This window comes from Pelodiscus sinensis, chromosome 11 (genome assembly GCF_052426305.1).
Source record: "Pelodiscus sinensis isolate ZL-2025 chromosome 11, ASM5242630v1, whole genome shotgun sequence".
Lineage (NCBI taxonomy): Eukaryota > Metazoa > Chordata > Testudines > Trionychidae > Pelodiscus > Pelodiscus sinensis.
This window is the reverse complement of record NC_143062.1, coordinates 41586160-41599119: the sequence shown is the minus strand read 5'-3', so window position 1 is coordinate 41599119 and position 12960 is coordinate 41586160. Positions and strand designations below refer to the sequence as shown.

At 43.4% G+C, this 12960-nt stretch overlaps 1 protein-coding gene across 2 annotated transcripts in view; it reads right to left on the bottom strand.

The window, feature by feature from the left end:
• Positions 1 to 12960, bottom strand: part of PROK2 (prokineticin 2) — a 268634-nt gene that overhangs the window by 178401 nt on the left and 77273 nt on the right. For both annotated transcript variants that reach the window (XR_016350440.1, XR_016350441.1), the window contains exon 2: positions 5089 to 5179. The gene's annotated coding sequence lies outside the window, so the exon portion shown is untranslated. The remainder of the gene's footprint in view (positions 1 to 5088; positions 5180 to 12960) is intronic.

Below are 12960 nucleotides of genomic sequence, written 5' to 3'. Positions count from 1 at the left end.
TTTCTTGTTGTAAACAGTTCCCTTTAATCCCCCCAAAGCCCTGAGAAAGGGGTCTTCAAGATCAAGACTTTTCTGGGGAGGTAGAGTGAGCAATGGAGCTGTTGAAATCTTGGACTGGCCAAACACAGACACAACATTTTATATACACTCCAACCCCCCCCCCCCCCCATATAAAATGCTCAACACCAGGTATATTTAATTTTTTAAAAACAAACAATAATTACTGGGCCTCGGCATATTTGTGTGCAGGTTAAGTGTGAATTCCTTCTGAGAAAGAAAACTAAATCAGAACCAAATGAAACTTTTTACCCCATTTTGCCTGCAAAAGGTATATTTTTATATATGTAAATATGTAGTCTTAGTACAGAAGATGTAATGCATGCCATATGCAATACAAAGTTTACAGCATCGCCACTCATCTGATAAGACTTCATCCCAACACGGGGGATTTTTTGTTTGACCAGCCAATTTAAACAAATGTCCAAAATCAAAAAGCCAGGGAGATTTAGCAGTTTCTGGGCTGGAATGGGAAAATAATGTCCTCTGTGTTTTGTATCTGTTCTGGAACCAAAGTCACAGGGACAGATGGTTTGGACCAAACCCATAGCTACTTCCACTCTGACCAGTGTACCCTGTAAACTGAGTGCTTGGGCGGCTGCCCAGGAGAGATTCAGGTGCTGCCCCACTGATTAGCAGAGGGCCCATAGACACCCACAGCTGGCATCATGGGTTTCTATTGTGGGGCACATATGCACATGCCTTGGTGTGCATAAAATTATTCTGCACATGGATGGAAAAAATAGAGGGAACATGGGGTTAGAACCCCTCACATTGCAATGCTGCCAGCACCCAGAGCTCAAAAATCCTGAGTTAGCCCCTCCCCAAAAGTCAGGAGAACTACAAGGACTCTTGATCCCCTTGAAAGCAATGATTTTTCATGTAGACATGTGATTCCAGAAGCTGGGACTTTAAATAAAAATGGCAAGACTCATAGTAAAAGTAACTCAAGTTGACAACAGATTCAAAGTCTAAATGTTGCATCTTTCTTATTAGCGGTGAGTGAAGTTCCTGTTTACAGTGACATTGATAGTAATTAACAGTTCGGAAAATGCTCAGTGCTCTTCTGAGGTTTTTTAGGTGCTTGCTCTGCTAGAGGTGATTTAAGAGAAGTGTCTGAAAGTCTTTGGTACAGGACTGTGATACTATGAAAACAAAGATTTTGCAGGCAATTAAAACCAAAACCAAAAAACGTTTGTTAGTTCTGATTTTATTTTTCATGCTCAGGAAGACTTAATCCTTCATACTCAGAGGCTCTGTCTACACAAACACTTTTGTTGGTTAAACTTTTGCTGGTTAGGAGCATGGAAAAAACCCCACCCACTACCTTTGTGCTCACTGTATTCTAGGTAGAGCCATCCTGTCCATAGTCCTAGTCCGCTCCCAGAAATGGCCGGCTGCTGGCATGTCTCTGTGTGCCCCTGGTGGGCACAGCTCTGCACGTGCTGCCTCCACCATGGGCAGTGCACAGAGAGCTACTTCCCCTTCCCCTTATGGGGTGTGCAGAGATATTCCAGCTGTAGTGCAGTAGAGCTAAAGTGGCTCCCTCCCATTCTGCCTTCCTCCCTCCATGCTGCGCCACTCCTAGAAGTAGCCAGCATGGCCCTGCGGCCGCTGAAGGGGGCTGTCTCCACAAAGTGTCCCCACCATGAGTGCCAACTCCATAGTTCCCATTGGCTGGAAATTGTGGCCAATGGGAGCTGCTGGGGCCGTGCCTGTGGGCAGCAGTGGGCAAAAACCTCCTGCCCTCTCCGTATGGGAGCCACTGCCAGAGGTGTGTGCTGGTCACTTTGGGAGTCACCCATGATAAACACTGACTCCCTGACCCCTTCCTGCATCCCAACTCCCTGCCCCAGCCCAAAGTCTGTACCCCATACCCAAACTTCCTCTCAGATGCCACACCCCTGACCCCCCTCTTACACCTCAAACCCCTGCCCTAATCAAGGTACTTCTCCCTTTTTTCATTTATTTCCTATTACTTATAAGATGAGAATGAAAAAAAATGAAAACTTGGGGGGAGATAAGAGAATGTTCTTTTTCTTGGCTGGATCCCTGGGAATAGGGGGCGGGAGGAGAAAGGAGGCTGCACATGGTGCCCTGCTAACGCGAAATCTGCCACTGAGTATAATCCTTTTATGTTGTACATATTCATTTTTAAAAAAAAACATGAAGAAAGAAATTCTTCACAACTGGCAATGGATTAGTCATCCCTAGAGAACTGAAATAAGACAAAAGCCAAGACATTGGTTTAGACAAAGGCTTTCGCCTGAGCTAGTTAGGGGGGGAAAGTATCCCAACAATTTTTCTAACTCTTCAGTTTAAAAAAAGAAATAACTAGAGGAAACGCTCCCACCTGGCTCACGTTTTCAATGAGGTTGGGACCCAGAGTTCTGAAATGATTTAGAATATAACCAGGTTTTGGGTATATAGAGAAGTTTAAAGCTTTCTCCACACTGAGGCCTTGTCTATACTTACCCAGAGATTGATCTTCTGGGATTCGATTTAGCAGGTCTAGTAAGGACCCACTAAATCAAACGCTGATAGTGCCCCCCATCCCATTCACTCACCCTGGCATTCAATGGCAGTGAGTAAGGGAAGTCAACAGGAGAGTTTCTTCCATCAACTTCCCACAGTGGGGATGCCACAGAAATTCAACTTAAGGAATGTCGACTCCAGCTATACTATTCTCATAGCTGGAGTTTTGTATCTTAAGTCTACTTTCTCTTTAAGTGTAGACCTGGCCTCAGAGTGGGGGAAGTCTGCAAGTTTACATTGTTCTGGGTCATTATTTTTTGGCAGCCTCGACTCATGATCTGTGTACATTCGAGGTTGGTCACGCTACACATTTGCACAATGCTGTACTTCAGGGTTTCATTCAGGGCTTCAGTGAGGCTAACAGAATAGATAGATCCTTTTGCCAACCTTCTCCCCAAAGGGGAATTTAACACTTCAAATCTTTGAAATATAAGGTCCCAGACCAAATTTTATTGAAGTTTGCCAGAGCTCTTTCCATTTAAAGTAATACCTGCATGGTTAACAGGGATGCCACCAGAAAAAACAAAGCAAAGCATATATGGAGTTATCTACCCCTTTCAGTGTATAGCAGTGATGGACAACCTAGGCTAGTGAGTGGGCTGCATGTGTGGCCCATCATCTCATCGGGCTGCAAGACTGTGGAACCAAGAGATTCTCTCAGGATAGGGTAGCTTTGCTAACTGCACATGGGTACCCAAAATTGGCAGGGGGTACCAGTTGAACCGTAGCAGGGCTCTGATTGGCTGCGTGGCCTCACAGTGAACATGGTGAGCAATCAGCACGTGCCCTTTTTTATCGGCGTGTCACTTTAGTAGCACAAGTAGGGGAAAAAAAAAACGGCGTGGAGGGAAACCCGTATAACTCGGCAGCCCTGAGCCTGGGCGATTTTAAATGTCTCATGAGCCACATTTAGAATCCTGAGGGGCCGCCTGCAACGCTTGGGATTCAGGCTGCCCACCACTGATGTGCAGTGACAAGATGGACAAGTATTCCAGCTGCAGAGCTGCTGAAGTGAAGCAAACCTGGCGCCCTCCAAACGTGCGGCAGAAACATGGACTTCTTTTTAATTGCTTCTTTTTGTTAGCGTTTAACCATTCCCACCCCCACTCTGACTTGGAAACAAATTTTTTTTTTTAAATGACACCTATAAAGAATCACTCCCCCCTGGAATTAAGAACGGTGCAATTGATTCTGGCTGGTGACATCATCATGTTTATAGAAGGAATGCTCGCAAAGGGTTCCAAAAATTATTTTAAAAAAAATCCACCACAAAATTATTCCCAGACCTTGCTCTTCTGAATGTATTTATTTGCAATAATGACTGTGGCTTTATGGGAGCAGATGGGCTGTCCCAGAGAGGATGATTTGTTTCCCCTCTTTTCTTACTTCATAATGTATTTTATGATTTCAGCAGGTCAGTGGCTGCCATGTGTTCTTTCTAATCTGTAAGTGCTTTTCGTTTGCTTCATTCTTGGCAGCCTTAGTATTTACCAAAGAGATCAGATATGGACAGATGATGGCTAAGTCCCAGCCTCCTGAGAATTCAGTGCTTGAATGCTGGCAGCAGATAAAGAAATGTGGATTGCTGTTCCCAGTTCAAACTTTCAGGGGATATATATATATATATATGTGTGTGTGTGCGCGCGTGCGCGCACGCGCACGCACTTTTAAATTCTTCTTTTAACCTCCTCAATAGATGTAGTAAAGATAAGCTTCTTTATGGAGAACAATAGATGTCAACTAGATTACTTTTTTCTTTTTTTAATAGGCGTAGTTTGTTATAAGTCCTCCTTGCCCATTAACCTCTGAACTACATCAATGATATCTCATCTGAGCTAAATTGCCTGTATTTACAGATTTGTTTGCTCACTTGGAGCTCTATTCAGGAGAAAAAAAAATATCCCATAACTGCACTGAGCTCATGGATTATAAATGAAAATCCTCTCTCGATGTGTAAAATGATGCATTTCTGAGGCCTGTTATAAGTGGACAGCTCTCCCTGATGGGTGTAGTCCAAGAGTAGAAAGTTAATCACACTTATATCAAAAATCCAGCAAAAAACGAGAACAAGATCGTTTTCTGTAGCTGAATTCTAACGAGCAAAAACCTCCATGCCAATACCATGAGGTCACTCGCTATCACTACTAACTGTAGTGCTATAAACAATGGGATAAAACTATGGAGACCAAAGACCAGGTTGCACACGCCACAGGATAGCATGGTAATCTTGTAAGCAGCAAAGCAGTGACAAAATGGAGACATCAGATGGGCACGGTCGGAGACAGGCTTGGCGAAATGGAGTCAAAGCATCAGAAAAACATGTCAGACAGATATGTGATGGCAATGTAAGGAAGATGGGGAGGGCAATAACAAGCAAGCTCATTTATGGGGACCCTGAGCATACCCCCGCTGCCAGTGAGTTGACTGAATGGACCACTGAGTGCTCTGAAGGGAGGTCATTCCTGTAATTTTCCCCCCACCTCTTTCCCTACTTACCGTGTTGCTCCAAACAGTCTGTATGTACCTGCAGTCTCGACATTGGCTGCTGTGGGAGTTGATGCCCTGTCATGCCTTCTCCAAGTGAGCCCTGCAGGACAAGATCAGAGTAGCCTTTCTTATTGCTCCTCAGTATATCCCTGCTCCTGGGAGTTGCCTGTTGTCTAAACATTCTGGTACATGCCTTAACTCATTTTATCAAGCACTAGATTTTCTTCCATGTCTTATCGCCTTGATGCTTTAAAAGGGCACACCGTTTAGAAGAGTGCATAACTGCATGCACAATAAATAAAAGCATGGCTGCCTGTCTGCTTTTCCAGTGCAATTCCTGTAGTCGCACACAAATATTTGCTTGTCAAGGGCCCACCTGACTTTCTGGAGGAACAAACATCCCAATGATGATATGATTTACGTTTTTTCTGCCCACCAGAGATTAGAAAGCTCTTCGTTTTGCCCTGGCTCTACATGACAGTCAGTGCATTTTAAAATCACTCATGCTTTTCACCCTCATTTACTCTTCTGTTCAGTAATTTACAAACTATAACTTCTGTTGCAACCAAGGTTATGTCTACACTACGGCTTTTGCTGGAAGAGGCAATGCAAATGAAGCACTGATTAGCATTTTTCGGGCTTCATTTGCATAATCTATTTGGAGCCATTTTTGCCAAGGTGTTTTTGTGCAAAAACATGCAGTGTGGATGTTTCCTTTTTGCGCAAAAACCCCTTGCGCAAAAATGGCTCGCAATAGATTATGCAAATGAAGCGCGACAAAATGCTAATCAGTGCTTCATTTGCATTGCCTTTTCCGGCAGAAGCCGGAGTGTAGACAAAGCCTTTGATCTCATAGTGCACGTTACTTTTCACATACACCTAGATCTCGTGGTGGCTGCTGTCCCATTCAAACATTTGTGTATCTCATGACTCCTTAAAGAAAATTGTGTCATAACAAATGGATATACAGTCCAGCCTATTCCAGATATTAAAGCTCATTTTAAACTTCATTCTTAGGTTTGCTACTTTAATCCTAAACACACATTTTTGGAAACTTTTTCTAAACCATTAACACATTGTCATGAAAGGAAAGGTTGAGATTAGCATCTTTCCCCCCTCTACCAACTATTTTAGTGTCACCTTTTTCTGGCTAACAGGGCTGCAACATATGTGGCTAAAATTGTGTATGAAGTTCTGGCTGGTGCCCATTCTTCTATAGCAAAACTAATTTCCCACTGCATAGCTTTGCTTTTTTTCCCTCACCTGTGCACTCAATTTCAATGAAATTCCTGAATATGTCATTAAGATCTACATCATAGGCCTGGATCAAAGCCCACTGAATTTCCATTGGCTTTGGTGGGGTTTAGGTCAAGCTCTATGTATATAATTCACCAAGAACAATACTTCATTTGCCTGAATTACCCCTTCCAAATATCCTTCACATATCCACCCAGAAGGCCTCTTTCGATGAAAACTCATTTCTAAAGTAAGGCACTGGCAATTAGCACATTTATTTATTTTACTGGGATTCAAATTGTAGCCATATCGTCTTGTCTCCTGGCCAAAATGCAGAATAAAAGAGTCGGTATGAGATCTCTTGCATTTCTCCCATATGGCAGGTCAGAGGGTAAAACAAGGCTGAGGCAAGAGCCTGCTAAAGGAGGAGACACTGGACCATGTGAAGTCAAGAGGGGGAAAAAAAATTCAGTCCACATGGATTCACATTAGTAAACGGATCAAGACAACTGGCATAACAAGCAGACCATAGAGAAGCAACTGAGAGCTGGATATATAATCCAGCTGCAAAGTGGGTTGCCAGACACCACTTTAGGAATAGAGCATGTTCCTAGTTCAATTTGCATTGTGTTCATACTTGGTTGGCTTTACTTTGGATAGTTTATAGTTCCCCGTAATGATAGTTACACAGCAACTTTGCAGATGGTGTTCATAATTAAGATAATACAAATGTATTGTATTCTGCAACCAAAGAGTGAGCAAGCTGGCTATGGAGGGCTGATCGCAGATGTCAGGTCATAACAGCAAGGACAATACTCTGGGCATTGAATGTGTAGAAATAGCTTTATTTACCCAGGGTTGCAGGGCCATCCTTTTTCATATGCAGAATATGCAGTTGTGTAGGGCACCTGAAAATTTGGGGCAGCACTGGGTCTTAATGTCCATCCACCTGCCTCTTCCTATCCCCAGTCCATGGCTCTGCTTCCTCCAGAGAGGATCAAGTTAACTTAAAAATGAAAAAGCTTGCCAGAGCTGTGTAAGAGCCATTCAAGAGGTAATGAAGCCATTTAACAGGCATTGGCCAACCCCAGATAAATACTGCAGGTTTCTGAATTTACTGATGAACTTTTAAACCCCCTCGGTCTAAATAACGATGCTTGATTTCACAAAGGGGTACTGGCAAATCCCCTGGGACCTGAGTCCTGGGAAAAGACGGCCTTTATGACTCCGTTGGGACTGTTCCATTTTGTGAGGAAGCTGTTCGGCCTCCATAGGGCACCAGCAACCTTCCAGCAGATGATGAACCACCTGCTCTCCCCTCATACAGAATATGCTGCAGCTTATCTTGACGATGTGCTCGTCTATAGTCGAGGGTGGGAAGAACACTTCCTACAGGACCTTAGTTTAAAATATGCTTTAAATTATTTCATTTATGTGTTGCTGAAGACTATAAAATCACAGCTCTAAAAAAATCACATTACCTACTCCCCGGGCTGCCACTGGGCATAGAGCATCAGTTTAATAGTACTGCATAGTACTATTTAGGTACTAATAGCACCTATAACCAAAGGGTGGTCCTGAACGGTTGGGCTGTTTGTGAGGACTGGACCTAGGAACCCTGGATTTAAAAATCACCTACTGCTTCAAGTAGAGGACCAAGCCCACCAGTTTGAAAGCCATAGCAGACTCAAATTTCTGTACCCCAACTAACTAGGAGAGAGGAGTAGAGCATTACATGCTTCAGGTAACCCAATAATCAGTGCATGCTATGCCTCCCCCTCTCTGCCCGATCCACAGAGGATATTGATCTGTTCCGGCCCCAGCTGCAGAGCCTGTCTCTTCAGCTTCATCTGTAGAGGCTTATGGTTCTATTTCTGGAGATCCGCAGGTCAGCTCATCAGTGTATTGGCCAAGATGGCAGTTGTCTCACAAGGATGAATTATGCATATAACTAGGGACTATTAATGAGGAAACGTAGATGCCACGGTCATCACTGCATAGTGGGATGATCTATGTTCTGGTCCGAAATGGATGGAATTCTATTATATAAATACTAATGTAAGGTTGGAATAGGTTGAATTTTGGACAGCCATTGCCCAGATAACTGCCAATAGATACAGGTTGAACTTCTCTGGTCCAGCACCCTCATGAACTGACCAGTCCTGAAACAAGGGCGTTAGCCAGACCAGGGGAAGTCACTGGATGCTGGCATGGCTGGGCTCCTGGCCCCAGCAGGGCTCCTAGCTGCTGGCCCCCTTGCCGCCGGCACACCAGGGCTCCGGATCCTGGCCTGGGAGGGCTCCCAGCCACCGGTCCTCCTACGGCCAGGCTACCAGTCACCAGCACTATCTGGTCCAGGAACATCCGTGGTCCTGCTGGATCATGGATGTTGCCAGACTAGAGAGTCCTGCTTTTGAGAAGTTCAACCTGTATTGCTTATATCATGATCAGTCTTAAGAAGTCAACCTTTACCCACCGTTCCACATCATAGTATCTCTGATACTATAGCACATCCACTCTACCCTCTCCCTTCCACTTGGAACGGGAACTAAACTGCCTCAGGCACCAACTACATCTGTGGAACCCCATTGACTTGGCAAAAGGGCAATTAAAAGCAGAATTTGTTACAACAAATGTCAAAGAAACCCTTCATGTTGGGATACATCCTGTGCTTAGCTCACAACCAAGTCACTAGGCGTTGCATGGTTAGAGTCATACTGTGCCTTCAGTCCCCTTGGTGGTACAAGCCATATAACATTCCCAAATATGCCCTTTGATGCAAAGAGCACCTTTCAAATGTCTCACTTATTTCCAGCCACAGAATGATTCTGGCTGCATCCTCCTCTATTACCTTGACCAAGCTTTTCCCATGCTTTTCCAGACTCTCCAGTATCTATTTCATTGTTTCCATTTATACCAGTACATTCAAGAAGAGGGAAAATAGTTCAGAGAGGCGCCTCTCTATATACTCAAGGGTACAAGAAATCCTGAGGAATAAAAGGAAATCTTACATGGAAGAGAAACAAAAATAAAGGCTTGTCTTCGTAAGTGGATTAAGCTGCATGCATACATCTGGTCTACACAAGGAATATTTTAAATACAAATGGCATCTGAAGATATTTCAGCAGGTGTGCAGCTACACTGAAACACAAGAGGGGCAAGTAAGGCAAGCAACTTGGACAAGGGTGATAAAAGGCCTGTTCTCTATTAGGAACAAGAATGAGTATTGTGCACGTTCTATTAAGGGATTAAAAGACTAATGAGGCTGCCTATCAATTATACAGGAATATGGTCACTGCTACACAACACTAAATATTGGGGGACTAGTGAAAAATTTAGATAATTAGAGGGTGGGGTCTGAGAATTGAGGCTCTGGCTCAGCTGGAAGCCCTCCAACACTGACTTAGATGCCTGATGGCATGTGCTTTTATTTAGTGCTAGCACATTTACCCCGCGTTGCTTGGGTCCTTAACTCAATTATCTTTGTGCACTTTCTCCTCACAAACACCTAATAAATATGACCAACCTCCCTATTAGACCAAGAGAAAATTACTTGATTTCAGGATTAAGCAGTTTACACCTGCTTCCTCAAAAAAGGAAGCAAAAGATGTGGGAAGCTGCAGACAAGGAATTTTTTGTAGGGAAGCTGAGGAATGATAGAGGTAGGAAGATCTTCCTAGGTATCCTGATTTTAAGCATGAAGTCACAGCTTTTCCTCAAAGGCAAAGGTGAAGCAGAAGCTAGTGCTGCATGGAGACAGGTCATTCTGTTCTGTGAAGTGTTTCAATACTTCAAAATGTGGTTCCAGTCTGATTAGGAATGAAAACCAAATATTTCAAAATTCTCCACAAAAGGGAACAGTCTCCGTTGTATATGTCACCATTACCATTTACACTAGTACATTCCAACAGAAGGAAATAATTTCGGGTACGTCTAGACTACATCCCTTTTTCAGAAAAAGGGATGTAAATTAGACGTATTGAAATTGTTAATGAAGTGGGGATTTAAATATCCTGTGCTTCATTAGCATAAAAATGGCCACTGCTTTTTTCGGCACGGAGCTTTGTTGGAGAAAAGTGGCACTCTAGAGGCTGATCTTTCACTAATGAAAGCCTTTTCCAATGTATATCTCATTTTACGAGGCATAAAGGATCTATCGGAAAAGACTTTTTTTAGCAAAAGATCAGCCTCTAGACTGCCGCTTTTCTCCAACAAAGCTCTGTGTCAAAAAAAGCGGCGGCCATTTTTATGCTAATGAATCGAGGGATATTTAAATGCTCACTTCATTAGCAATTTCAACCTGCCTAATCTGCATCCCTCTGCCAGCAAAGGGGTGCAGTCTAGACATACCCTTAGAGAGGTGCATTTATATACCCATAAGAGCACAAGAGGCCACAAGGAGTCTGAGGAAAACTCACATGGAGGGGAACAAAATGAAGCTTGACTTCACAAGTGGATGACTACTGCACTGCAGTTGCATTTACAACAAGCCATAGGTGGATACCACATGAGAAAGTGGAGTGACACCAGTTCCATATTCGTGAGTAGTTTCTCTAAAAAGCACACCAATATCTTCAAGTTATCTTTGGAAAGAAAAGTTAGCCTGGCCCAAACACAGAACATACTGGAAAGACTACCTAAGTCAGCCAATAAGACCCACTGTGAATATAACGCCAACAAACAAACAGAAAAAAAATGAGAAGGTTATGTAAGATTTTGGCTCCCACACTTCAGATATATCTTTGAAATATTGCTGTTCTGTGGCATAAGCCTCAACAAACTCTAGTCACCACAGACACATCAGGCAGCGATGAGAGAGCTTGTAAACAAGAGCCATTGAGTAGACCTAATTGAGCACAAATCTGCCCCAGTGCCAATGTTCCCTCTAATCTTTTCCATTCACGTGCAGATTTTTCCCATCCCTGTGCAGAATAATTTTATGTGCACCGAGGCATGTGAGAATGTGCACCATCAGTAGAAATACAAACCCTAGCTGTGGGCACGCTGCTAATCAGCTGTGTGGCATTTAAATCTCTCCTGAGTGGCTGCACAAGTGCACAGCCCACTGATACCCTTGGAAATGTAAAGCCATCCAAGCGATGTTTACGCTAGAGCTAGGGGATGTAAATTCCACCTTGAGGAGACATCCCTATGCTAGCTCTAATTGATCTAGCACACTGAACGTGCAAGTGTCACCATGGCGGTTGGAGTGGTGAGTTGCCATGGTTTGTACCTGTTGTCTCAGACAGGATTGCACTTGGGTGGCTAGCCTCTCCAACCTGACTGCAGCTGCCTCAGAGCTGCCTCTCATAACTCTTCCTTGAGGTGATATTTACACCTTCCATATCTAGCACAGATGTATCCTAAGTCTCCTTCTGGCTGCTCCATCCCCAGATAGAACAGCAAGTGAAGTCAAGTTTGACTATTCCAGCCACTTCGGATGGATGCTACCTCTTCCCTATCAGGCTGGCTACTCATTCGGGTGCTCATATCATGGTGCTTTCAAATCCCAATAAGGCATTTCCATGGCACATAACCAACGTTCCTTGCGTGGTGATGACTACAGCGAGGACTGATAACTATGCCACCAAGTTTATTTAGATCTTTTACGTCCTTGTGGACTGTTGCAATCATACTTCCCATCCTGTTTCCTCTCCCCTACATACTTCATTTTAATCGCTCACGTACAAACAGCTGGTTTCCGTTTGATCTCAGCTCTGTTTGACACATTTCGAGTAAGCTTTGGCAAAAACATTCATTCATGAACATGAGTTTCAGCTTTTAGATATTCCCATTGCTTCCTGCACTGGTTCTTTAACATGTTGTTTTTATTTGATCTAAGTACAGCTCTAAGCATGATTAATTGCTAAATTTTTGTGGGTAGGTGGAGGAATAGATATCTCTGCCCTTGCATGACGTCAGATAGTAGGATTCAGCCTCGAGAAATAGCATCCTGAACAGTGACTACTTTCATCCCCTGCCTTCTTAACCCTCTTATAAAGGAGGTTTCTCTTGTACCTGGCTTCTCTCTTCTTCCTCTTTTCACTTATGGACACAGGCCTTGTAATAGATGAAAAGCTTATAATAATTGTGAGAGGTCAAAGACCTGCAAGTTGCTGTTCTATATGGTACTCAGCAGAAATCCCGGGACCAAATCTCCTTGTAGGAATTCAGTATCAGAAACCTTGAACGGAGTGATAAATCCCATATTAATTAATATATATTACTAACTAAGTATGAGCCATGAGCCTATCATCATGCAATCTGAAGAGGTTCTTAAATGCCAACACATCCGGTTTTCTGTCCCAGGAAATCTTCTCAGCATGAAGAATAGTGGTAGAAATGTAGCCGTGTTAGTCTGGTGCAGCTGAAACAAAAAACAGGACTGTGTAGCATTTTAAAGACTAACAAGATGGTTTAATAGGTGGCCCACGAAAGCGCATCACCTATTAAACCATCTTGTTAGTCTTTAAAGTGCTACACAGTCCTGGTTTTTTTTTTCTCAGCATGAGATACATTGTTTTTTTACCACTGAAAAGTTCTCACATATGCAACCTTAAGGGTGAGGCTGTTGCCATGGAAGTTAATGACAGAACTCCCATGAACTTGAATGGGACCTGAATCAAGACCTCAGCAAAGAGACAT